General features: G+C 48.0%; 1 protein-coding gene across 3 annotated transcripts in view; it reads right to left on the bottom strand.

Moving 5' to 3' along the window:
- Positions 1-23,881, bottom strand: part of AUTS2 (activator of transcription and developmental regulator AUTS2) — a 760,670-nt gene that overhangs the window by 493,016 nt on the left and 243,773 nt on the right. The window lies entirely within an intron of this gene.

Below are 23,881 nucleotides of genomic sequence, written 5' to 3'. Positions count from 1 at the left end.
TCATTCATGACATTTATTTCAGTTCCAGCGCTAGCTGCCTTTATAAAAGTGAGACTGGGGGTGCAGGGGGAGGAGGAGGAGGCTGGGTATATAATTACTACTATATTTCTTTGCCAAACATTAGTGAACTTAAACAAAAAGTGCTTGTTTTCGTTGGAGAGGGAAAAGCATGTGAGCCATCAATGCTGGATCTCAGGGACGCCCCCAGCCTTGACAGGGTGCCAGGCTCTGCTAGGTACACCAGGCTGGGGAGCTGATAACACTGAGCCCATTGAGGGAGAGCCCAGCTCAGGACTGGGCTGGGTCAAAAGCCACCCAAACGATGGGAACAATCCAAGGCAGAGCCCCTGGGCAGAAAGGGGAGCCCCTGTGGGACATGAAAGATAAACTGGCAGCTGATGCTATCAGGCCTGGCCAACAATGCAGCTATTCTCATGGATTTTCACAGGGCTTAAACTTCAAACAAAGCAGAGGGAAAATTAAACCCTCTAAGCTGGTTCAGATCAGGTGTTTTTTGGGAGTCTGAAGAAGGCAAGGGAGAGGCTGCAGCAGGATTCCCTCCTTAGAAGATACCATGAAGCTGGAACACTTATTCTGGTGCCAGGGGAATAGCTGTTACCTGCTCTGATCCACCCAGAACACCTGAGCTTTCCAGAGAGCACTGTAAACAAATTCTAGTGACTAATCAAAACACATCTTCCAAAAACTGCTTTTCTGAGGAGAAGCAATTCCTGTGCTTTCCTGGCCCTCCAACCACCAGCATTTAATCACTGCACTACAGGAGAGATTATGCTCTGGCAGAAGTGGCCTCAGCTTACTTTAGGAAGAAGAAAAAAAAAAAGGAAAAAAAAATCAGCACTGGGCCACACAAGTTGCATGTAAGAAATTGCAGTTGATGTATTTAGATAAGTGGAAGGAGCAGGGATGATCCTGGAGGCCAGCCTAAGTGGGGGAATGACTGCAGTGATGCTTCACATCCACATTTAGACATTCCACTTCTCCTGCTGTGCTAGAAAATGCATCCTTTTTAAGAGGGGCTGTACAGAGCTGCCAGGGCTGCCTACCACAGCCAAGGCCATGGGGTGATCCTCTGAAAGCCCCTGAAGTGTGTGCACTCAGCTGAGGGAATAAACATGACTGATTTTTTTTGCATTTCAGAGTAATACATGTCAGCCAGCTCTGATCTCATTCCCGATTCAAAATGAGTCGCTCCGAAGTTTGTTCCCAATTCCTTGCTGAACCTAATCAAGCCAAATGGAACAAGCCATAATCCAAGCAGAATTCAATGAACTGCACCCTCTAAGAAGGCTATTAAAGCTTGTTCTCAGGGTTTAAAGCAGGAGAAGATTTAAGGTGGAGAAGAGATTATCCCACATCTGCCTCCCCTGACCTCCCTCTGCTGGCACCAGCGCTGCCAGGAGGGTGGATTGGAGACTCTGACCTCTCACATCCCACACACCACTGACATCACAGCTAATTTTCCTGGCCCCAGACTGCATCAGTGTCCCCTGAAATGCTTGATTCTCTGGCAATTGGAGGCTGAGGGCTGTCAGAGCTGCTGTTTGGGTTGGAGCACTCTGCCCCTGCAGTGGGTCGGGAGCAGCCACAGCTTGATCCTCCCTCCTGATTAGAGCAGGGCTTTGCAGACACAAAGCATGTCTCCTGCCAAAACCTGATTACTGCTGCACCCTAACAACCACACTGATAACAGGCAAGGTAATTACACCCAGAAACAGGTTACACACCAAAGCCAAGTACTTTGGCCAACAATATCTGCATTTAGTTTTGACCGTGGCTCAAAATAATTGCTGAATTTATGCCATTACTAAGAGGAGACCAACAGCCACATCATCTTTGGACTCTTCAGCATCAGTGAGAGCCAAGCAACAGACAGGGACAGCATTCCTGACAATGTCCATCAGCGCATTTCCCCATGGTCAGCCACCTGGCTGGGGGATGGCTGCTCCCTGTGCTGGGTGGAAACATCAGCTGCTCACAGGGCAAGGGGCACTGGGGGAGGTGAGGAGGCAAATCCACTGCCCAGGAGCTGAGGAGTGACTGCAACGTGGAGCAGCAGCTGAGGGAAGAGAAGCAGCCCACGACAGACACATCAGCAGAGTCATTCCTGCTGCTCACCCCTCCTGGGCAGGAGCTGCAGGACTCCAGCAGCTCCCCAGGAAACACTTCCCTGCACACTGCACACACCTGATGGGATGGCCCTGCCAACACCACTGACAGCTTCATCTCAGCCAGCCAGGAGTTTCTAATTGCCTGCAGAAAGGAACAGAAACAGGGCAAGGGATCCTCTCTGCCCACCTGCCACCTGAGCAGTAACTTCACCATCATTTAATAGTAAAATGGGCATGAAAGATTTGTTGCATTGCTAGTAACAGTGATGATTTGTTATATTGCTATTCCTAGGAGCCTGGAGCTCCTGTGCTGAGTGGTGCAGGATCCCCTGAGCACAGAGGCTTTACCAGAGAGGGACCAGCATTCCCCTGCAGAAGGGGGAGAGTGCTCAGTGCATGTCCCAGGGAGGAGCAAACTCCTGCACTGACACTGACACAGGCACTCACAGGCAGTGGCCAAGCCTGGAGAGCACACTCAGCCTGTCATGAGGCATTTCCACAGCCAGCTGAGATGCACTAACAATTCATATCGGGCAACACCAAAAATAAAGCTAATTACTTTAGGCTTATGATAAGAGAGATCTTTTTCTACAGGCAACTTTGCAAGGTCACCTTCCTTGCTTTAGTCTCTCTCTTTTTCTTTCTTTTTTTTTTTTTTTTTAACAAATGACATTGAGCTGCTTTCAAAGCTTATCTAAATCTGCCTCAGGGCAGGAAGGGGTTAAGACCTTAAAAATACATAGAGATGACTAGAAAGCCAGGCTGGCAGGGCAGTGTTTTAAAAAAGGAAAGGAGGGGGGAAAAAAGGGGAAAAAATAGTATTTTCTTACAGTCCAAACAGAAGCACAAGCCCAGAGTTGAAGGTCACTTGCTCTCCTGCAGTGCTGGGAGCAGTGCTGTCCATCAGTGTGCTGGCACTGTCCCTCCCTGCCAGGACAGCACAGCAGCAACATCTACCCACTGGGAAAGGGGATGGAGCACACAGCTTTCCATTGATTCCAAAGGTCCTTTGGGAAGGATGAGCCTCTGGTTTATGAGCACTGACATTCAGAGTAGCAGGCTGATACCTATTTAATGTAATGCCATTTTCCAGTAGGGAAATCTGATTGCCAGGCTCTTGCCAGGGAAGCCCAGGCAGCACCAAGCCAGAGCAGAGCTCTGATGGGACAGGACAGCTCCAGCACACAGCCTCAGCTGAAATGTGCTCATCTCCAGCAGGAAAGAGGGCACTGTGCTCCAGACTGCTCTGACTTTGCTGGAGTGTTGATCTAGTGAGGGGGAAAATAACAACACAACCACCTTTGTGTTTGTTTTGCAGGAGAGTCTGCCATGGACAGACACAGCCCAGGCAGAGCCTCACCCTTGCCTTCAGTCTGTGACATTTCTTTATGCAAATCCCTCAGGCTGTTAAACTGGAGCTCTGACATGCAAAAAGGAGGTCTTGACTTCATTTTAGAGACAGATTAGCTGCATGACAGACTAGAGTCTTTCAGGATAAGATATCATTATTCTCCTGTTAAAAACAGCTCCTCAGACAATGGCAGTGAGCTGCTGCCTGGCTGTGTGACTGTGGGTGTGCACTGGGCTGGGGCTGTGCCTCTCTCTGTGTGACCACACCAGCAAATGACAAAACCAGGACAAGGTCTGGGGCAGGCTCAGGAACGCCCTGGGAAGTGGATGTGGCTTTGGCTCACTGACCAGGCTTGAGGTCACACTGCTGCAGTGGAGCCACAGGAGCTGCACAGATCTCCAGTCAGGCTCCCAAAGATGCCAACACCAGCTTGGTGCAATATTCAATATCACTAAAGGAATCTGGGCATCTGCTTCCCACTGATCCCTTAAAGCTTAACTCCTTCATCTGTCCTGGGAGCTGCAAGGATCTGTCTATAAGCAAACATCCTGATGAAGCTGCTCCACAGTTTTGATTTTAGCTAAATCCTAATCCAGACTAAGAAGATCTATGGAATTATGCAGAAATTTCCCCAACACAAAACAGAAGCTATCTCAGCAAAGGTTTCCATGGAATTCCCAGGCTGCTATCTTGTCTCCCAGTTTTTGCAATGCTGCTGAGGCAGTGGCACAAGCACCTCCAACCAGACACATTGGCTTTCACTGCACTGATTGTGGGAGTCAGGATTATAGAAGGAAATTAAAGGCTATTGCTGTTTTCTTATATGCATCTCAGTGAATTATTCCAAAAAGGAAAAATATGAGACTATCTATCAAAATCATACAGTTCCAATCAGTGCTGTACCTTTGTCTGTCTGTGCTTAAAAGCAGAGGTATTATATGTCTAATGTAATTACACATTAAACACTACATGCAATGTTCAGACCTACAAGTATTATATTACATCCATAAACATGCCCACACACAGACACTTCCAGACAGATCTTTTGAGTTTTGACTATGCTTATGATAAAAATCAGTTTGCAGCTGTGCAGGGAGCTCTCCCCAGGTCAGAAGTGAGCACTGACTGTTTCACACAAACTCCATTCTTGGATAGAAATGGTTGTGGAAACACAGGCTGTATTTTGACTTTTGAAGAGGACGAAAGCAATAATGTGACAGCAATGGATATGCTGGATTTCAGAGGTCACACACTTCCTTGGATATTTATACTCAGCATCCCTGATGTGCTGAGTGCCAGGAGGGAGGGCAGGGTGTGCCCAGACACAGCCCATCTGTGCCCCCACAGCAGCTGAGCACCCCAGCACCTCTAACAATCCAAACAGGACAACCCTTCAGAGATGGAGAAATTGAAAAATATTCCTTTTACACAGAGATGCAAAAATTCCACCTACCTATAAACAAGTGTGTTTAAATTAAAAAACTGACCTAGAGCCTCATTGCCTGGGCTGCTGCACTATCAAGGACAATCAAGAACCTTCAAAAAGTCACTCAGGCCCTGGAGTGGGCTCATTTCTGTCCTCCTGGACAAGGGGCCCTAAGGAGATAAGATCCCCAATTCAGATATATTACATCATTGAAGTTAGAGGAGAAAGGATCCAAATCTGAGTTGCCCAGAATGAGAAGGGGAAGTTTATCCTGGTTTTGAACCCACAAATTTTTAGAACAGCTCTCACTATTGCACCCATTCTGGGTGCAGGACGCCACAGGGGTCACTCACTGCCTGGTCCCCTACAGCCATCAGCTCTTGGTGCCTCCCATCAAACAGCCAGAACCAATGGTTTTAAATATTTCTCATCAACATGTAAGATATCCATGTAATCAGCCCACTGCCCAAGGCCAGCAGAGATGTGGTTTTAACAGAGGTGTCTTTCAAAGGACTGAGATTTCATGTTAAATCATATCCCAACCCCACACAAACCTACAAGGCAAGAAGAATGCAACATGAAATCTCTGGGGAACTATGCCAAGGCACTTCTTGGAACACTTTCCAGTATATCTAATATTTTTTAGATTTATTAGAGATTTAGATTTCTACCTTCTCTTGGTCTCAGAGTGACCACTAGATGAGGTGACAAAAGCAGCACCTCTTTCAATAATCTCCCTCCACAGACAGTGGCAGGACCCAGATCTCTCTCTGTCATCTTCTGCCTGTGCTGAGGAGAAAAGTGGGATTTTGTGCTCCCAGTTTCTCTCACAAACACACCACAGTGTTCAAGCACTGAATGAGCCTGTTTGGCAAGACAAAACAGAAAGCCTGGAATCTGAACCTTGAGCCAAGGAGGGAGATGATTTTGGCTAGTCTCTGGTTTCCCCTTTTTCCATGGATGTGGGAAGCTGGTGAGGACTCAGCAGGAGCAGGAACCAGCAGCAGGGCTCTCTCTGCCTTCCCCCAAGGCTTGCCCAGGGACAACAGCACACCCAGGGCTCTGGCTCACCATCAGCAGTGTCAGTCCCTGGGGAGGGAGGGGATGCTGCTGGCAGTGTGAGCTGTCCCTGTCACCTCCCACACACCACATGGTGCCCCTGTCCCCAGACCTGCCTGACCCCTGCCACTCCTCACCCCACTGCCCTCCCCGTGCCCTGCTGTGCAAGCACAGCTCATTCCAGAGGGAACCTGAAATGGAGCAGAGAGACCAGCAGGTGATGAACCCACTGACACAGAGGTCAAGGATCCAAGCCAGGCCAAGAGAGGCAGAATGGAACCAGCACAAAACTGTCTCTGAGAAGCAGCTGATTCTGTCCAGGCAGTGCTGTTAATGTATTCTAACACAGTTCCAGCTTTAACTCTCCTGGATTGACAACAGAATTGAATTACCCTTCCAAATCTCTCTCTTTCAACTTGTCATAAGATTTTTTTAATCCGACAAGAAGCATTTCCTTGGCAGAGTTGACATTGTTATATTTTTTCCAGCTTTTCTGATTTAGGGATTTAATCTTTTTAGCCATGAATTGACTTCTCTGAAGTAGCACTCACAGAAAAAAAAAAAAAAAAAAAAAAAAAAAAAAAAATCAGCTCTTGCTTGCCATGCAAGCTGCCAAGTTCCTAGAACCAGATGGAATGGATCCTGGGCTTTTAAAGGAGATCACTGACAATCACAGAGAGTACAACAAACACAGGCCAAGTTTCAAGAGGGCTGGACAAGGATTGACCAGAACACAGAAATGACAGAACACTAAACAAGGAAATAGAAGCACTATCTGTTCATCTGCAGCATCTGTATTGTGTAGAACAATGGCAGCTGCAAATCCTGCTTGAATAAAGCTGCAGAGTAATGCAAGCCACGTGCACCCCTGAGATGGGACCCACTGCCTGCCCCACGCAGGGCTCACCCCCACCCTGCCAGCTCTCACTGTCAGAACCCATTTCCAAACATGCACAGCCAAGCAGAAACATCAGCTCCAGGGGAAGGAAAACATTTAAACCATTGCTGAGACCTACACATGATGTTTGCCTCTAAGTTTAACAAAGTATGTTAGAGCTGCCACACAGGAGAAAAGGGTGGATAAAAAGACCAGCTACAGAACTTTCAGAATATTTCTGAGATTATCACTGAGCTATAGGCAGCGTTTGTGCACAGGCACAGCTTAATTCCCCTCCTTGAAGCTCCTCTGCCTTCTTTCCCAGTTTGTATTTGGATGCTCAAGAAAGGAACTATTCAGTTACTGAACTCAAGTTTATGATACAGGCAGTGAAATTCAATCCCATCTTTTAAGCAGATTAGGACCCACACACAGACCTTTGAACCTGCTGTGTTACCGTGTTGGCTTTCACAGCTCATCCCCAAGGGAATAAAATTACTCCATTTAATTAGACTCCAGCTATCCTCACCTGCCCCAGAAGTTTCCTGTCACCTCTTTCAATTGTGAATGTAATTTAGTCTTAAAGCTTGATCCTGATTTTTCATTGGGGTGCTGAAGAACTTTGCAATGCAATAATTCACCCATCTTCAAACTTTCCTGGGGACACTGCAATGGAAATGCTGCTTGCCTTCTCTTGGTTCTGTGCCTTGTCCAGAGAAGTGCATTGGAATTCTTTCCAAAATGCTGCACAGACAGTACTCCTGATAACACATGTGCCTTCACACCCATTTCATGGCTGGAGAAAATGAAGCACAGAGAAGAGGCAATGTGAGATTCTCTTTCCCAGGGCACTTTCAGCAAAAATTAGGAATCCATTGATTAGTACCACGCTGTAATCACTGTGTGACATGCAGGTAACAACCACAGCCAAATCCAGAGCTGCAGTCATCACACAGGACAAGATGTTTCAGAAAGAGCTGCCCCAGTGCCACCAGCACAGAGCAAGGCTGCACTGGGCCAGATCAAAGGCTCAGCTTGCTCAGCATCCTCTTTCCAACTGTGGCCATAAATGGGTGTCCAAAGGAAGAGAATAAAAATAGGATAAGTACATATAATACTCCTGTCTCTCTATTTATATGCCTACATCTTTCCCCCTTGCTTCCACTGCCAGTCACTCCCAGCTCACTGAGCTCCTACAGAGTTTCTGCCTCTTCAGTGCAATCCATTGATTTATTTTCCATTAATTGGCTCACTTTCCCACAAGTGATGTAAAATTTTAGCATCTACAGTTTCCTTGACAGCACCCAGTTGCTCTGGCCAGCACCTTCCCAAAGAACCACAGGTAAATCAGGAATTTCTGTTCCATCACAGCAATGCTCCCTGTTCCATCCTTAGGACACTCCCTTATCTCTAGCTGGTTATCTCACTACTGAGAGATGTGCTGATGGAAACACACATTATAACCCCAAAATCTGTGCCTAGAAATGGAGTTAGAGCCTCCCTAATTTCACTTTTGCAGGGAAATCAGCTCAGAGTCCATCATTTCATTAGGACTGTTCTAGGGAAGAGTCCCTAAAAGGGCATAAGGCACCCATGCTTGGCACAGGCTTGCTGCTAAAGTGAGCTTGGACACACAAATCCCACTCAGAATCCCCTCTCCACCCCGTGCTCTGTCCCTGCACCTTCCCCACACTGTAATAAAACAGGATTTTAACAGGCCTGCAGCTGTTTCATACAACCAGTGTCTTCAAATTTGCTAAAAGCACATATAAATATTTCATAGAGCAGACAATGCTGCTCTCACATCTGATTGCAAACAAGATTATTTTTCCTACCTAACAAATCCAATAACTTGATTATCTTCTCTGGTCTGTTCTTATTTTTTCTGCTGTACAGTTTTCAAATATTTGCAGTTGTAAGTCTTTCAAAGCTTTAATTTGCTTAAAATGATTCACAAGCACCTTGTTAATCTTTTATCAGTTTTATTACAAACTGTAAACAAAACCCAGTTCTTAAATAATTAAAGGGCAGAACTAGCCCTCAGGCAAATGAAGTCCAGGAGGGGAGAATAAAAAATTTAAAAATCAGAGTAAGCCTGTAATTTTTTTTTTTTCTTCCCATCTACAGAATTGCTGAATCTAGCTTCAAAACAGAGAGTAATTCAAAAAGAACAGATTGTGTGTGACATCCCCCCAGCCAGTTTCTCTCATCTACTGTGTCCTGAATATTAATCCATCAAGTACCTACACGTTGCTGGTTACAGAGTTAAACACAGCACAGGCTCTGGAGGCAGAGCTTGGGTCCCAGACAGCTGCTCAGGAGAATTCCTGTGCCTGAATTCAGTGCCTGAGCTGCTTCCTCACCACCCAAAGGGTCCCTCCCAGACAGCAGCCCCAGGGAAGGCAGCTGGAGCACACCCCTGTCCCCTGGGACACCAGCAGCTCCTCCTGCCACCCTGGGCACACCAGGCAGAGCTTTGTCCCATCCCTGCACACAGAGCTCCAGTGCCACCAGCCCTGGGCACAGCCAGGCAGAGCTTTGTCCCCATCCCTGCACACAGAGCTCCAGTGCCACCAGCCCTGCACACAGAGCTCCAGTGCCACCAGCTCTGCACACAGAGCTCCTGTCCCCATCCCTGCACACAGAGCTCCAGTGCCACCAGCCCTGGGCACACCAGGCAGAGCTTTGTCCCCATCCCTGCACACAGAGCTCCTGTGCTACCAGCTCTGGGCACACCAGGCAGAGCTTTGTCCCATCCCTGCACACAGAGCTCCTGTCCCCATCCCTGCACACAGAGCTCCAGTGCCACCAGCCCTGGGCACACCAGGCAGAGCTTTGTCCCCATCCCTGCACACAGAGCTCCTGTCCCATTCCTGCACACAGAGCTCCAGTGCCACCAGCCCTGGGCACAGAGGGAAAGCAGCCCCAGCTTGGAGAGACCCCACAGAACCCCCAGACAGGAGGCACCAGGATGGGCAGAGGGTGGAGCAGCTCAGCTGGGAGAGAACTGGGATTGCTCAGCTGGAGAGGAGAAGCTTTGGGGTGACCCCACTGTGGCCTTGCAGTGCCTGGAGGATCTACAGGAAAGATGGAGAGACCATGTCCGAGGGATGGAGCGACAGGACAAGGGGGAATGGCTTCCCACTGCCAGAGGGCTGGCATGGGGGGACACTGGGAAGGAATTGCTCCCTGTACCTGGCACAGTTTGCCACGAGAAGCTGCCCCACTGTTCAGGGCTTGGACAGGGTCTGGAGCACCCTGGGATAGAGGAAGGTGTCCCTGCCCATGGAATGAGATTTAAGGTCCCTTTGAACCCAAATCAGTCCATGACTTCATCAAACCATGAAGATTAACACTGTTAGGTGTCCTCACCCCCAGAGCTGGATCACAGCAGGCTCATCACACCAAGAGCAGGAGCCAGCAAGGGCAGGGGCAGGGGGATCCTCTGGGGCTCAGAGGGGAGCTGCAGCCCTGCACCACAGACAGCTGGGGCAGGGAAACTCCAAACAGGGATGCTGGAGCTAAGAAAAACCTGCTTGGAGCCTGACATGACTGTGGGGGATGGCAGCACGAGGCAGGAGCTGGGCTGGAAATGAGGTCCCCAGGCAGGAGACACACACAGTGATGGCAGTGCTGGGTCTGGTCCCCTGGAAAACTGCTACATGCACACCTTGCTGCAAAAACACCCAGTCACTCACACGGAGAGCTGCTATTTAATGTCATTATCACTGCTGTTACAACCTCCTGCCATCTACCAACACCTCAGCCCAGCTGTGCTGCAGAATGGTGGCTGTACAAGCATTTCAGAAATTCTGATACTAAACTTCCAGCTTTCTAATGTATTGAGAATTTCCTAAGGTATTCAAATGGCATTTCCTTCTAGTTACAGAAAAGACCACTTCTAATGAAGCTTTCCAGAGCATTGCAATTGGAAGAAAACCTAAGGAACTATGAAAGCAAGACTGAGCAAATTCTAATTATCTTGTGAAGGCTACACTACCATGCACACAAAAATGGATTTAAATGCATTACAGACCTAAAAACGTGTAATGGATGCATTGCTAGCCTATTACATGCAGTTCATTGTGCAAAGGTTTTTGGTTGTATGTTTTGTGCAGTGGGCTGTAAAAGTTGCTTAACAGAAGAAAATACATTTGATTAAAAATTTACATCAGAAGACTGTAACAGGGATTTTTTTTCTGCTCTGCTATTTTATCTGCCACTGACTATTCCCATTAATATTCAGTTCTTCTCAGTCTCACAAGAATATGCAAAAAACAACGACTAAAGGTGGAAAAGTTTGAGGTCTAGATCCCAACCCGTATTAAACACAAAGCTGTCCAGAAGCTGGCTCCAGGTGGGAAAAAAAATGCACATATTCCCATTTACAACTGGGAGGACCCTAAAGTGTCACTGAGATGCTTAAATAGTTCTGCTCCAGTGACTCCTTTTGTGAGAAACATCCAGGGGAAAGCGGGTGGTGCTTGGACTTCCCACGGGGCTCCCAGCACCTGCCTGGGCAGGAGCAGCCCTTGAGTCATCCTGGTGCAACCACTGCCCCAGATCAAGGAAGAAAAAGCCCTTTACACCTCCACCATATTCTCAGGAAAGCCTAAAAACCTTAGAGGCCCTTGCTATAACCATTTAGAGCAAAAGGCAAACAGCAAACACTCCATCTGCAGCACAGAGAGAAATCAGAAAGATTTTACAGCTTAGTTAAACACCCTTCTCCAAACCCACACAGGAACCAGCCCAACTACCAAGAATTGGCAGAACTGGAAAAGATCCATTTAAGTCAAAATAAACGGGCAAATACATAAATAAAGCAAAACTAAATAAATAGCACTTTGGTTGGTTGTGCAGCCCAGGAGCAAATGAAAGCTCTCCCTGAGGAGCCAACCTTCCATCCCCTGGGGCTGGAGACTGGACAGGAATGGAATTCCCTCCTCTGGCTTCCAGCCCTGCTGCTGCTCACTGGGTGTGAGGTGAAGCCTCTGGTGCTCTGGGCACCAGCTTTGTTGGGTTATCTTAAATGAGCAAAGCAGCTAAAAGGTTATTTATTGCAGGAGCACATCAGTCTCAAAGGCACAGTCACACACAGCCCAGTCACACACAGCACAATCCATGCTAAGTTTTAGTTTAGAGTCCCAGATAGAAGCTCCCTGAGGTCCCAGTGGGGCAGCTCTTATCTTTTTTTTGGGTGTTGACAATGAACAAAGGCAAAAAAAGCAATGGCAGGAAAAGCAGGAAAAGTGATGGCAAAAAGCACCAACTTTTTTAATACATACTCTTATACAGAATTTTCTCAACGAGCTAAGATGCAAACTAGGACTACTACTTTTTAATTTTTTTAGAATTCTAGTTTCTTAACGAGCCAGGTTACATACAGACTATGCATACAACATATCTTGTTCTATCTGAAAAATGTCAGCAATATTCTTACTGTATCTCTATTATGTCTAAGCACTGTCTACAACCACAACCAAATGCAGTAATGAAAGGCCAAAACACAAAGCAAGGCAGCTCTGTGTGACAGGGCACTCACAGGGTCACAGGACCAAGCCAGGCAGGGGAAGAGCTGAGTCCAAGCAAGCACAGGCTCCTCAAGCACAAGAGAACATTTGGATCAGGGATTAGGACAAAAATATTCCTTGTGCAGGTGGTGATGCCCTGGCACAGGGTGCCCATACAGCTGTGGCTGCCCCTGGATCCCTGGCAGTGCCCAAGGCCAGGTTGGATGAACTTGGAGCAGCCTGGGATTGTGGAAGATGTCTCTGCTCATGGCAGAATGGCAGGGGAAAATCACTCTATGATTTTTTGATCTGCAGTAATCTGTATCTAAAAGTAAATTAAATCCCTACATCTGTTTTCCTTGATTATGCCCAATCTCTGTTCACAAGAATATAAAATGACAAATCTCACTAATTTCCCTAAAATTGTGTCAGGCACAGTTGCAACATGATTTTAAAAATGCAAACTTGTACTATTCACAGGCAGGAAAGGAAAAATTGAAAAATTTTAGCAGCTAAAAGTGATAAAAATAGTGAACCAGGTGTCTGCTGAGTAATTCAGGATAACACAACACTTTGCTGATCATTCCTATCAGTTTAAGGAGTAACATCTGATTTCACACCTGCAGAAATCCCTCTACAAGGCAATGAGGAAAAGAAGTAGCAAAGATAAATAAATCAGCAAAATTATCTCCAGCAAACACTTTTGATGAAGAGACAGGTGGGTTCCCACCTCCCAGGCAAGGGTGGTTTGAATGCCAGGGTGTCTTGGGTTGCAATACAGGATGTGACCAGAAATGTGAATTCTGTCCCATCTGTTAACCCAGGTGGGGCAGTGACCCTGATCTCCTGCACACATTATCTGCTCATGGGCCATCTTTAAACCAGCTGGGCAATCATCTTTATCTTCCCACAGCCCATCCTCCCTCCAGGAGATATCATCTGCTGCTGGCCCACTGAGTCCCAGGGCATGACTGATAAAATTCCATCATCCCACTGGGAGATGCTCCAGCCAGGGGAGCAGCCAAGCCTTTCCTACCCAGATAAAAACTGAGATTTGGACACCAAGGAACCTTCTTTCCACTGGATTCCAGAGGAAAGCCAGACCTTTGCACATCATCCCTGGAGCTTCAGAGGAAACTGCACCTTCTCCAGGAGCACTGCTCCAGCTGAACCACATCTGCCCCTGCAGGAGGATGCAGCCACCATTGAATGGGACTGTGCCAACACCCTGACTGACTGATGGGTGTCAGCTTGGATTCTGACTCTGGCAGGGTTGGGATTGTTCTGTGTAATACTGCATTTCTATTTTAATTTTCCTCGTAAAGAACTGTTACTCCTAATTCCCATATCTTTGCCTGAGAGCCCCTTAATTTCAAAATTACAATAATAATTTGGAGGGAGGGGGTTTACATTCTCCATTTCAAAGAGAAGCTCCTGCCTTTACTGGCAGACACCTGTTCTCCAAGCCAGGACACAGTGGAACAGGGAGCTGCTCTCAGAGCAGCCTGGTGAATCCCTGCACTCCTCCTGTGCCTCTGGGTGTAGCTCTGGCCCAGAAAGTCACCCACACACAGGATCCCTGAGTGCAGCCAGCCAGGGGAGAGATTTCTGGGAGGGTTCATCATCCCAGGGAAAATGAATGTTCTGGTGAGCTCAGGTCATCAGGCTGATTTATCACCTCAGGCTCTTCAGGGCACTGTATTATGCACATTTCAGTGTCTGGACTTATGGAAAGGTGTGGTTTCCTCCCCAGCAGGGGTAGGAAATGGTTTGGGATTAAAAACCTTGTTGTGGGGAGTGGGAGGGAGAAGAGGCTGTGCCACCCAGGAGATAAATAACCAAATCTTTGTCAAACTGCTGCGAAAAGGGACAAGACAAATAACGAGCAGAGTCAGGGATGAAAAAAAAAAAAACCTGAATTCTCTAAAAATGCAGCCAGCTCATGAATTTCCAGCTGCAGAGCAGCCCTTTCAAGTTGCAACTCTCAGTGCTTGTCAAGAGAGATGCTTCCTGCTTGGATCCCCCAGAGCAGCAGGGTCTAATGGAAGTCACATTTGATGTGCTCCGTGCTGCTCAGCACAGAGCGCCTGAATTACCGGGTGCAGACCTCATCACACTCTTAAAAAGTAATTTGGAACCAGGGCTTTGATTTAGATGGGCTTTATCCTTTACTTTCAAAGTACAACTGGTAATAATGTAGTCTGTGAGTTTAACATTTGAAACAGGGGTTCCATTTACCTCTTTGTACTTACTGGAGGAAAATGACTGTAATTGAAATCTTTCTGCTGGAAATGAAGCCCTTCTAACATTCAAAGTGGTTGCTTGTCCTTCAGGCTTTTTATTTTAGCTGTCAAAACTGTAAACTGCCTTTCAGAGTAGTGAGAGTCTTACAAGAGAGGATGAAATAAATGTGCCCTGGATCTAGGTAGTGGGTGTTTTAATCTAATTTTCTAGCTAGAAATACAGCACTTCTCTCCCTTGGGCACTGCTGGGAACAGGAAAATTAAGCTTCACTTCAGTTCAGCAATATCTATCAATGAACCTCAAACAAGGGACAGGGCTTTTCAAGGACAAAGCAAAACCTTTCAAGTCCTCCATTTTCATCCACAAGCTGCCTCAGATCCAGGCAGCAGCACGTGAAGCCAGACTGCCCACTCACGCTGCCTCCCTCCACACGTCTCCCACACTTGCTAGAATTTCACAGATTTTTTCCAAGAGCTTGCCTTTTTCCTTTCCCCCTCAGATTAAACTGATTTCCTGGTGTCAGCAATATTATTCACATGAAGCCTTTGAATCTTAATTCTGGTGTAAATGCACTCAGACTGAATCTGGGTATTGTGTCCAAGTGGCTCGTGGCCAAATGACCTTACATGAAATCTCTGAAAGGGTAAACATAAAAACTTTGGGGTTTATCCTGTAGGCTTCCTTTCAGTCTCTGTTATAGAATGTTAGCAATTCACTTGATAATAGACTCAAGATGAAGTTGTGGAGATTTCTACTTTAGTTAGTTTTATTATCTGGTTATTTTAATCACAGCTGAAAACGTGCTGCTGGGAAAAGGTTTTATGGTGCTTGTCTACACAGCATAAAAAACTGTTTGGATGACTTGAGCAAACTAACACACCAAAGTACATCAATTTAACCAGTGTCTTTCTCTCCTGTTTCCAGTTCCAACACGTCTTTAGGATAAAAGGTGACCATTTTTCAGGCTTTGTGTTGCAGCCACCTCCTACCAGTAAAACCAGCCACTGAGCAAGCAGGCAGATGACAGGGATGAAGGTTCCAGGTGGATGTGATGAGTTTGGAAGACTGATGAGAGTTCAATCCCTGAGGTTCAGGCCAGTTCTATCAGCACACCTCAGTTCAAGTCTCTCTGCAGATAACCCAGCTGGGATGAGCAGCATTCAAATACAACCAATGGAACAGTTTATGGCAGGAAAGCACAGTGATGCCAAGAGAATAAAACAGGTTGACAATCCATATGGGAAGGAAGATTTTACAATATACAAGTTCCCTGCAGTTACCTCTGATACATATATAAATATACACACTTTATCAAAGTGGGGTCTTCAGACATTCAACATCTTCTGAAATTAACCAAAAGAAAAAAAATATTTGTGATGGCCAGAGGCAAGGGCATCAACTTCAGCAAAGCCAGCCAGCCAGCAAAAATGTCAATGAACTTCTTTGCAAGAGAATGAAGAGGGAGCAGTGCAATGTCAGCACACACAGGAAGAGCAGCTCCAGTTCTGACTGAGATACTGACGGGAGGGCACAGACCCAACCTCTTCCTCACCTAAAATGACCTCCCTGAAACAGAGATTATGTAACACTTCCACATGAGGAGAGCAAACTTAAATTAATTTGGTATTCACAGGCTGCTGCCAGAAGAGACATCACTGTCCTTTCTGCTCATCCAGGTGCACCCCTCATACCCTCCCAGTGAACTGGGACACACTGACCTGCCTGGAAACAAAGCCAGCACAAAAAAACAGGGATAAAACCAGCTCAGGTGGAGGTGGGATCACCTCCCCGTGTGGCTGCACAGGCAGGGCTGCTGACAGCATCCTGCAGCATCCTGCAGCCCACACTTGTGTCAGCTGAGAGGAGAAACTGCATCTCCAAGGGAGATTTTAAATCCATTTAGACAAACTGCTGTAAAAAGCTGGTTTGAGAATTTCAAAGGTTCTTCAGCTTAGTTCACATAAACCCAATTTCTAAGACCATGACAACACAGAGGAGTTGCAAAAGAATTTGACCTATTTTTTTAAGCCAGTGTGGTTACACTATTGCAGAAACACTTATTTCATGGAGTGTGTGCCCAGAGTGTCCAGCCAGAGAACTGCACCAGTTTAATAAATTCAGTGTCAATTCACACCTAAGCCACACTAGCACAACTTTCACAGGCAGGCAAGGCTGGGAGCTAAAGCAGAACAAGCCAAGCCCCAACTGCAACTAGAATGTTGACACAAAATCCTGCTTCAGCAAGGGGGTACCACCCTCCCAAGTAGCCAAACCCAAAATTTCTCAGGAGCCCTCCATTAGGAAACCCCCACTTCAACACAAAGGGTTAACAGCCCCTTATCACACATGAAATCCAGTAAAAAACCAGGCATGCACTTCAGCTTTTGCCTTCCTGCATGTGTGCAGGATGGTTTGAGGCTTTTCCTCCCCCCAGCAGATGAACAGACTTGGCACCTTCCCTGGTGGATCAGAAGAAAGTCTTGTAAGGCACAAGTAACTGTAAGTACACAGATTAAATGGGTTTCCTGGATTTCATCCATGTTCAAATTTCCCAGGTTGTAGATCTCAAAAATATCTGTCTCTGACAAAACTGGTATGACAGGTTATGTAACACTCCACAGGATCACCCGGTGACAGCAGAGCAGGAACATTATCTGCTCTGCTCAGGGACTCCAGGGCTTTCTGCATCAACTGCAAGGGGTGTCAAAAAAAAAAACAAAAAAAAAAACAAACAAACAAAAAAAAAAAGAACGAACTGAATCACAAAATCTGCAGGAAAAAGAAATCCCCATGTGTTTTAAATAGCCAACCTCACCCACTGGCAAATAACTGGTAGATTTCCTTAGATTATTTCCAGGAAGATCCATATGCTAAATATGCTGAGGTGATTTAATTTTTAGATGTTTACAGGTCTGATATAACTTTAAAGAACAGAATTTTTTTATTGCAGAGATATATCAAGAAGATAATAACTGCCTAATACAGTGGATTTTGGAGCCTTTTAAAAACTGCCCAAAACAAACAAAATGGAACAGTTACATCTGAGACTGTTAAATATGCTATTTGCAGCCTGGGATAAATGCTAGGACAATCTTGTTAAATGAAATATATATGCTTTTTGTTAAATGAAATATATATGCTTTCACTGAGTGCAGCATAACTTGAGGCACAAAGACAAGAAATAAATCAATGTGGGACAATTTGCCAGAATAGAAAATTTCAAACTAACAGCACATGCATGGGTTTTCCCTCTGTTCTAAGAAGAGCAAGTTGCTAACTGCTCAAGGATGTTTAGGGAACAGACAGCAAGGCTGCTTATTATTTTCATAAAAAGTTGACTGGCTTTTATCCCTATTTTGCTGGATTAAGGAAACAGGAAAGCTACATCCACATTCTGCCAGCACTATTGGGAATTGGATCAGCCTCTAACTGGGGCAGGGAACCCTCCAGGAGATCTCCAGTGAAAATGCAGCACTGCCAAGCAGGTCCTGTGCAATCTTGGTCCATCCTCTCTCCCCATCCCCGTTCCTCTGCTTCCCCCAGGCATCTGGCACCGAGGCACAGGCCAGATGAAGAGGAAGCAAAAAACCCTCTGTTCTGTGCAGGGGGAAATACAGCAAACTCCACACCAAAGAGTCTTGAATACACCTTGCTACGTTTTGATCAATAAAACTTCTTTCTTCCAGTAATAATTATGGACAATTAAATACTTGGCTACTAAAGGAGAAGAAACAACTGACCTCCCTGCAGAAGCAGGTCACAACGGGCTCCACGGAACAAGAACTATTCCTCTCTTTCAAGCTCCACGTGAGGAAAACAAACACATCTCTACCATCTCTCTCTACTGGTTTTTTTGTTGTTTGTTTTTTTTTTTTTTTTCCCCGACACGGCACTGGAGGAATCAGATCTGAGCTTTTCTCCTCCACCTGCACCGAGCTGAAGCTGCTGCCACATCTGCAGCGCTGCTCCAGCCCCGGGCACAGACTTGAAACCGTGGAGTCACAGGATAACCAATTCCTGGTGCCACTTCCAGAGGCACAGCCTGGTCTGTGGAATCACAGGATAACCAATTCCTGGTGCCACTTCCAGAGGCGCAGCCTTAACTGTGGAATCAGAGAAAAACCAGTTCCCGGTGCCACTTCCAGAGGCGCAGCCTTAACTGTGGAATCACAGGAAAACCAATTCCCGGTGCCGCTTTCAGAGGCAGAGCCTTAACTGTGGAATCACAGGAAAACCAATTCCCGGTGCCACTTCCAGGGAAGCGGAGCCGCTGAGCCCCGCCGTGCCCGGGGAAGGGCTGCAGCACAGGCTGGACTTACCTTCTCGGCATGCTTGAACTTGACGTAGAACCAACTGGACTTGATCATGGTCTCGCCTCCCGCCCTCGGCGAGCAGAAGCTGTTCGGGTGTGCGGGGAGCGGCGCTCGGAGCGGGGCAGCGGGCGGGGAGCGGAGCGGGGAGCGCTGCGTGCGTGTGCGTGGGTGTGCGTTGTGTGGGTGTTTGTGTGTGTTTGTGTGTGTTTGTGTGTGTAGGGAAGGGTGCAGCCTTCCCCTCCCCTGCCCGTGTGTGCCGTGTCCTCTGCCTGCCGTGTCCCCTTCGTGCCGTGTCCCCTTCTATCCCGTTTGTTCCCGTGTCCCGTTCGTGCCGTGTCCCCTTCGTGCCGTGTCCCCTTCTATCCCCTTCGTGCCGTGTCCCCTCCCTGCCGTGTCCCCTTCGTGCCGTGTCCTGCCGTGTCCCCTGCGTTCCGTGTCCCCTTCTATCCCGTTCGTGCCGTGTCCTCCCTGCCGTGTCCCCTTCGTGCCGCGTCCCCTGCCTGCCGTGTCCCCTTCTATCCCGTTCGTGCCGTGTCCCGCCGTGTCCTGCCGTGTCCCGTTTGTTCCAGTGTCCCCTGCCTGCCGTGTCCCCTTCTGTCCCGTTTGTTCCTGTGTCCCGTTCGTGCCGTATCCCTGCCGTGTCCCGCCGTGTCCCGTTTGTTCCCGTGTCCCGTTTGTTCCGTGTCCCGCCGTGTCCCGTTTGTTCCCGTGTCCCGCCGCTCTCCCCCGCTGCCGCCCGCAGCTCCGCGGCTCACGGGCGCTCCGCCGCCTCCATCGCGAATGGCACATGTCAGTAAAGCCGGGAGGAGGCTGGCTCCGCCGCTGGCAGCCGCCCAGCGCCGTGACCTCCCCCCGCGGGATGAATAATGAATTCCAGCGCTTCCCTCCAGACACAGATTAACACCTGGCTAAACATTATTCTGACAACGAGCTCGTCCGCTGCGAGAGCCCCGCGTTAACCCCTCGCTCGCCCACCAGGCAGGGCGGGGATGCTTTGGAGGCTGTCCCGCCGTGCCCTCCCTCATGGAAAGCAAGATTACAGGACTAAATATAGTTTAGAAACAATAAAGCCTCTTAGGCATAAAGCAAATATCTCCTTTCCGATTCTGCAGCTGCAGTAACGCTGCCGTGGAACCAGAGCAAGTCCTCAGGAGCCAGACTCGCTCCTGGATCCCTTTCTCAGCCCCCCCTCTACAAACACCCTTGGTAAGCTGTGATGCTGTCAGGCTCCTGTTTTAAAATAACATCTGTAAGGAGAAAAAAACCAAAAAACTCCCAAACCAAACCCAACAGAACAACCACCATGACCAAATGAAGCTAATGCCCAGAAAACCTCGGGAAGTCACTGGTCAGAGTGTTTGTTCTGCTGTTCAGAACCACTGCCCAATTCCCTGGCTCTGCTTTCAGGAGACACATTGATCTATCTGGCTGCAAAGCTCCCAGCTCTGTGCATCCTCGGAGCAGTGAGTATCAAGTTACAAACTGAAGGATGGGTATAATCAGCCCCCTGTGTTTCTGCTGTACACAGCATCCTGTGCCCAAACACCTCACCGTGCACAAGGAAACAATGCCAGGAATCTGGAGTCCAAAGATGTGCCCTCAGTAACACATGGAATAACACAGATGGACATGAATTTGTCACACGGGTTCCTGAACCTCTTCATGTTTCCATACAACGAGTGAGGTTCAGAATTTCATTACACAAGTGAAAAATGTCACCTCATTTTGCTGCTTTAAACAGCTGTCTGGTTATTGAAGTGGGAGTCTCACAGAATCCTGTCCCAACAAAAGAGGATCATTTGCTTCTCATCATCTTCAGATCATGACATTATAGATTTTTCTCATCTCCCTTATATCACACCTCCCAGACTATTAAATTTCTCCTTGTAGGGAGGCTGTGCATGTCTCCACAGATCCTCTTCATCACTCCCTGTACCTTTTCTAGGTCTAGGTATCTTTTTCACGGGCAGAGTAAGATGGAATAAATACATTTACCACTGACTTCCCATCTCCTACTATATGTGCACACAAGAGATATAAAGCAGGTGAAACAGACCCTGAAACCTAGTTTGTCAGTATTACTCACCTAAAAAGCACTGTCAGTGCTGATAACAGTGTCAGTGCATTATCTGAAAGTGCTGGCTTTGACAACCTGGCTACTCATTCACCTGCCAGCAGAGATTTTTAGAACTTTTCATAAACTAGGACTTACACAAGGGATCCAAACACCAGTATTGACCAATAATGGTCACTGGATTAGGTGGAGCTGAGGCTGCTCAGTCCTGCTCTGCCTGACACCCCTTCCCAGCTCATCCACACTCTGTGTTTGGTCCCTGCTCTTTGCTCAGACAGGGAAATGGGATGTAGCCCTTCCCAAGTCCCCTCACTGCAGTCAGCTGGGCTGGTTCAAATCGTGGCCATCCATGATTGTAGCTGTCAGAAATTACCTTCTATTGATGCCACAGAAAAATATTCCCACTCTCCCTTTAATGCTGTGGGAGAATTAACCTATGCTAAAAGGGTGGTAAAATACCCCAGCCACTGCTTAGAATGGAGACGTTAAAAATGGGTGGGAAGGTCTACTAAGAGGGAGCAATATAAAAAGAAAATTAAAACACTGTTTTTTATCATTTTTGAAGCAGCAGATGAATGCATGGGACAGATCTGGCTGTGGATTTGATTGAGATCAGGTCAGTGCAAGAGCCTTGCTTCCTCCCCAGCTGCAGCATTCCCTGCAGCCTGGCAGCACTGCTGCACACAGACAGTGGAGCACAGCCCTGGTGTCAGAGCAGGAGCCAGGGACAGCACTGGGCTGTTCCAGTGGCACTGCCCCATCCTGGGCACAGGGCACAGCACAGAGCACAGCACAGGGCACAGAGCACAGCACAGGGCACTGCACAGCACTGGGCACAGCACAGGGCACTGGACACAGGGCACAGCACAGCACAGGGCACAGGGAACAGGGTACAGCACAGCACAGAGCACAGTGCACAGCACAGGGCACAGCTCAGGGCACAGAGCACAGCACAGAGCACAGCACAGGGCACAGGGCACAGCACAGAGTACAGCGCACAGGGCACAGCACAGGGCACAGCACAGCACAGAGCACAGCACAGCATAGGGCACAGGGCACAGGGCACTGCACAGGGCACAGCACAGGGCACTGCACAGGGCACAGGGCACAGCACAGTGCACAGCACAGCACAGCACAGGGCACAGCACAGGGCACTGCACAGGGCACAGGGCACAGCACAGTGCACAGCACAGCACAGCACAGGGCACAGCACAGGGCACAGCACAGGGCACAGGGCACAGCACAGTGCACAGCACAGCACAGCACAGGGCACAGCACAGGGCACAGCACAGGGCACAGGGCACAGGGCACAGGGCACAGGGCACAGAGCATAGCACTGGGCACAGGGCACAGCACAGGGCACAGGGCACAGGGTACAGCACAGCACAGGGCACAGGGCACAGAGCACAGGGCACAGAGCATAGCACTGGGCACAGTGCACAGCACAGTGCACAGCACAGAGCACAGGGCACAGCACAGAGCACAGGGCACAGCACAGGGCACAGGGCACAGCACAGAGCCCAGCACAGGGCACAGTGCACAGTGCACAGCACAGAGCACAGGGCACAGCACAGGGCACAGGGCACAGCACAGCACAGGGCACAGCACAGGGCCCTGGGCACAGCACAGGGCACAGCACTGGGCACAGGGCACAGCACAGGGCACAGCAGGGCTGAGAGGCAGCACTGTGTACCAAGCACAAGCAGCTGTGGCTCACAGCAGTCACCAGGCCCTGGATGTTTTCCACTGGCTCATTAGCATCTGGCAGGACCTAAAGTCCCAGGGTCACAGAACACAGAGCTATTATTTCATTTCAGGAAAATGCACAGTGCCATCCCTGGAGAGCTGTCCTTTTGTAATCAAAGGACAAGTGCAGCAGGGAATGGAGAGGTGGAATTTGCAGCCATCCCATCCCCCAGCTGGGCAGGGACAGCCCATCACACCCCAGATTGCTCATTTTGTGCCTCCCTGTTGACAGCCCCCACATCAGCATCACCAAGAGCCCCTGGCAGCCCAGCAGAGCTGATTCCTCCCAGCACTGACAGCTGTGTGCCTTTGCACACACACACACTAAGTACACACCAGCTTCAGTTCTCAACACTTCATTCATCTTTGCAGCAGGACAAAAACACACCATTTATTTTCAAACCTGCAGCGTCAGCATTTTCTGTCAACTGTGTTTGGTTCTCCTGGTTTATAGAGCTGTATTCTTTATGGTGCATGACACAACAGCTCCACTCCTGTTTGCCAATTCACCTCCTAGGGACGTGGGGCTGGACAAACACCACCCCTGCAAGAGCTGCACTCACCTCCAAAACCCTGTCAGCCCACACCTTCTCTTTCAGTCACCCATCAATGGCATGAAATAACATACTATTCCTATTCCTATTCCTATTCCTATTCCTATTCCTATTCCTATTCCTATTCCTATTCCTATTCCTATTCTGAGTTTGTACAGCCAAAATCTCCACCTGCTTTCATATGACCCCAAAAAGGGAACCATGCTTTGGTAGATTATTCACAATTCTCCCAGGATAACCCCACTTTGATTATGCAGCAGGTTTTGCCATACTCTAATACACCATTTCAACTGTGAGACAGTGAATTGCAATAACCTCCTTTTTAACAGACCATTGGTTCTGAGCCTTTTAATACACCCTAATGTATATTTAGATATCGATCCACGTTCATTTCAATTATTCCCCATGACAAAGCTGATCACACACTAATGCAATGTAACCCTGAGTGCTGAGTGGGTTTTTAACTCTCCTAACAGCAGAGGGTACCTCCTCCTCTTCTCCCTAGCTTTGGGTTTGTTGGCAAGTCAGACTAACAACCTGGTGCCACAAGGGAGGGGGGAAGGAACAACAAGGCACTATTTCACCTATTTTCACT

Source organism: Oenanthe melanoleuca, chromosome 19 (assembly GCF_029582105.1).
Source record: "Oenanthe melanoleuca isolate GR-GAL-2019-014 chromosome 19, OMel1.0, whole genome shotgun sequence".
Classification (NCBI taxonomy): domain Eukaryota; kingdom Metazoa; phylum Chordata; class Aves; order Passeriformes; family Muscicapidae; genus Oenanthe; species Oenanthe melanoleuca.
Note: the sequence above shows the minus strand (reverse complement) of the source record. Positions and strands in the feature narration are given on the sequence as shown.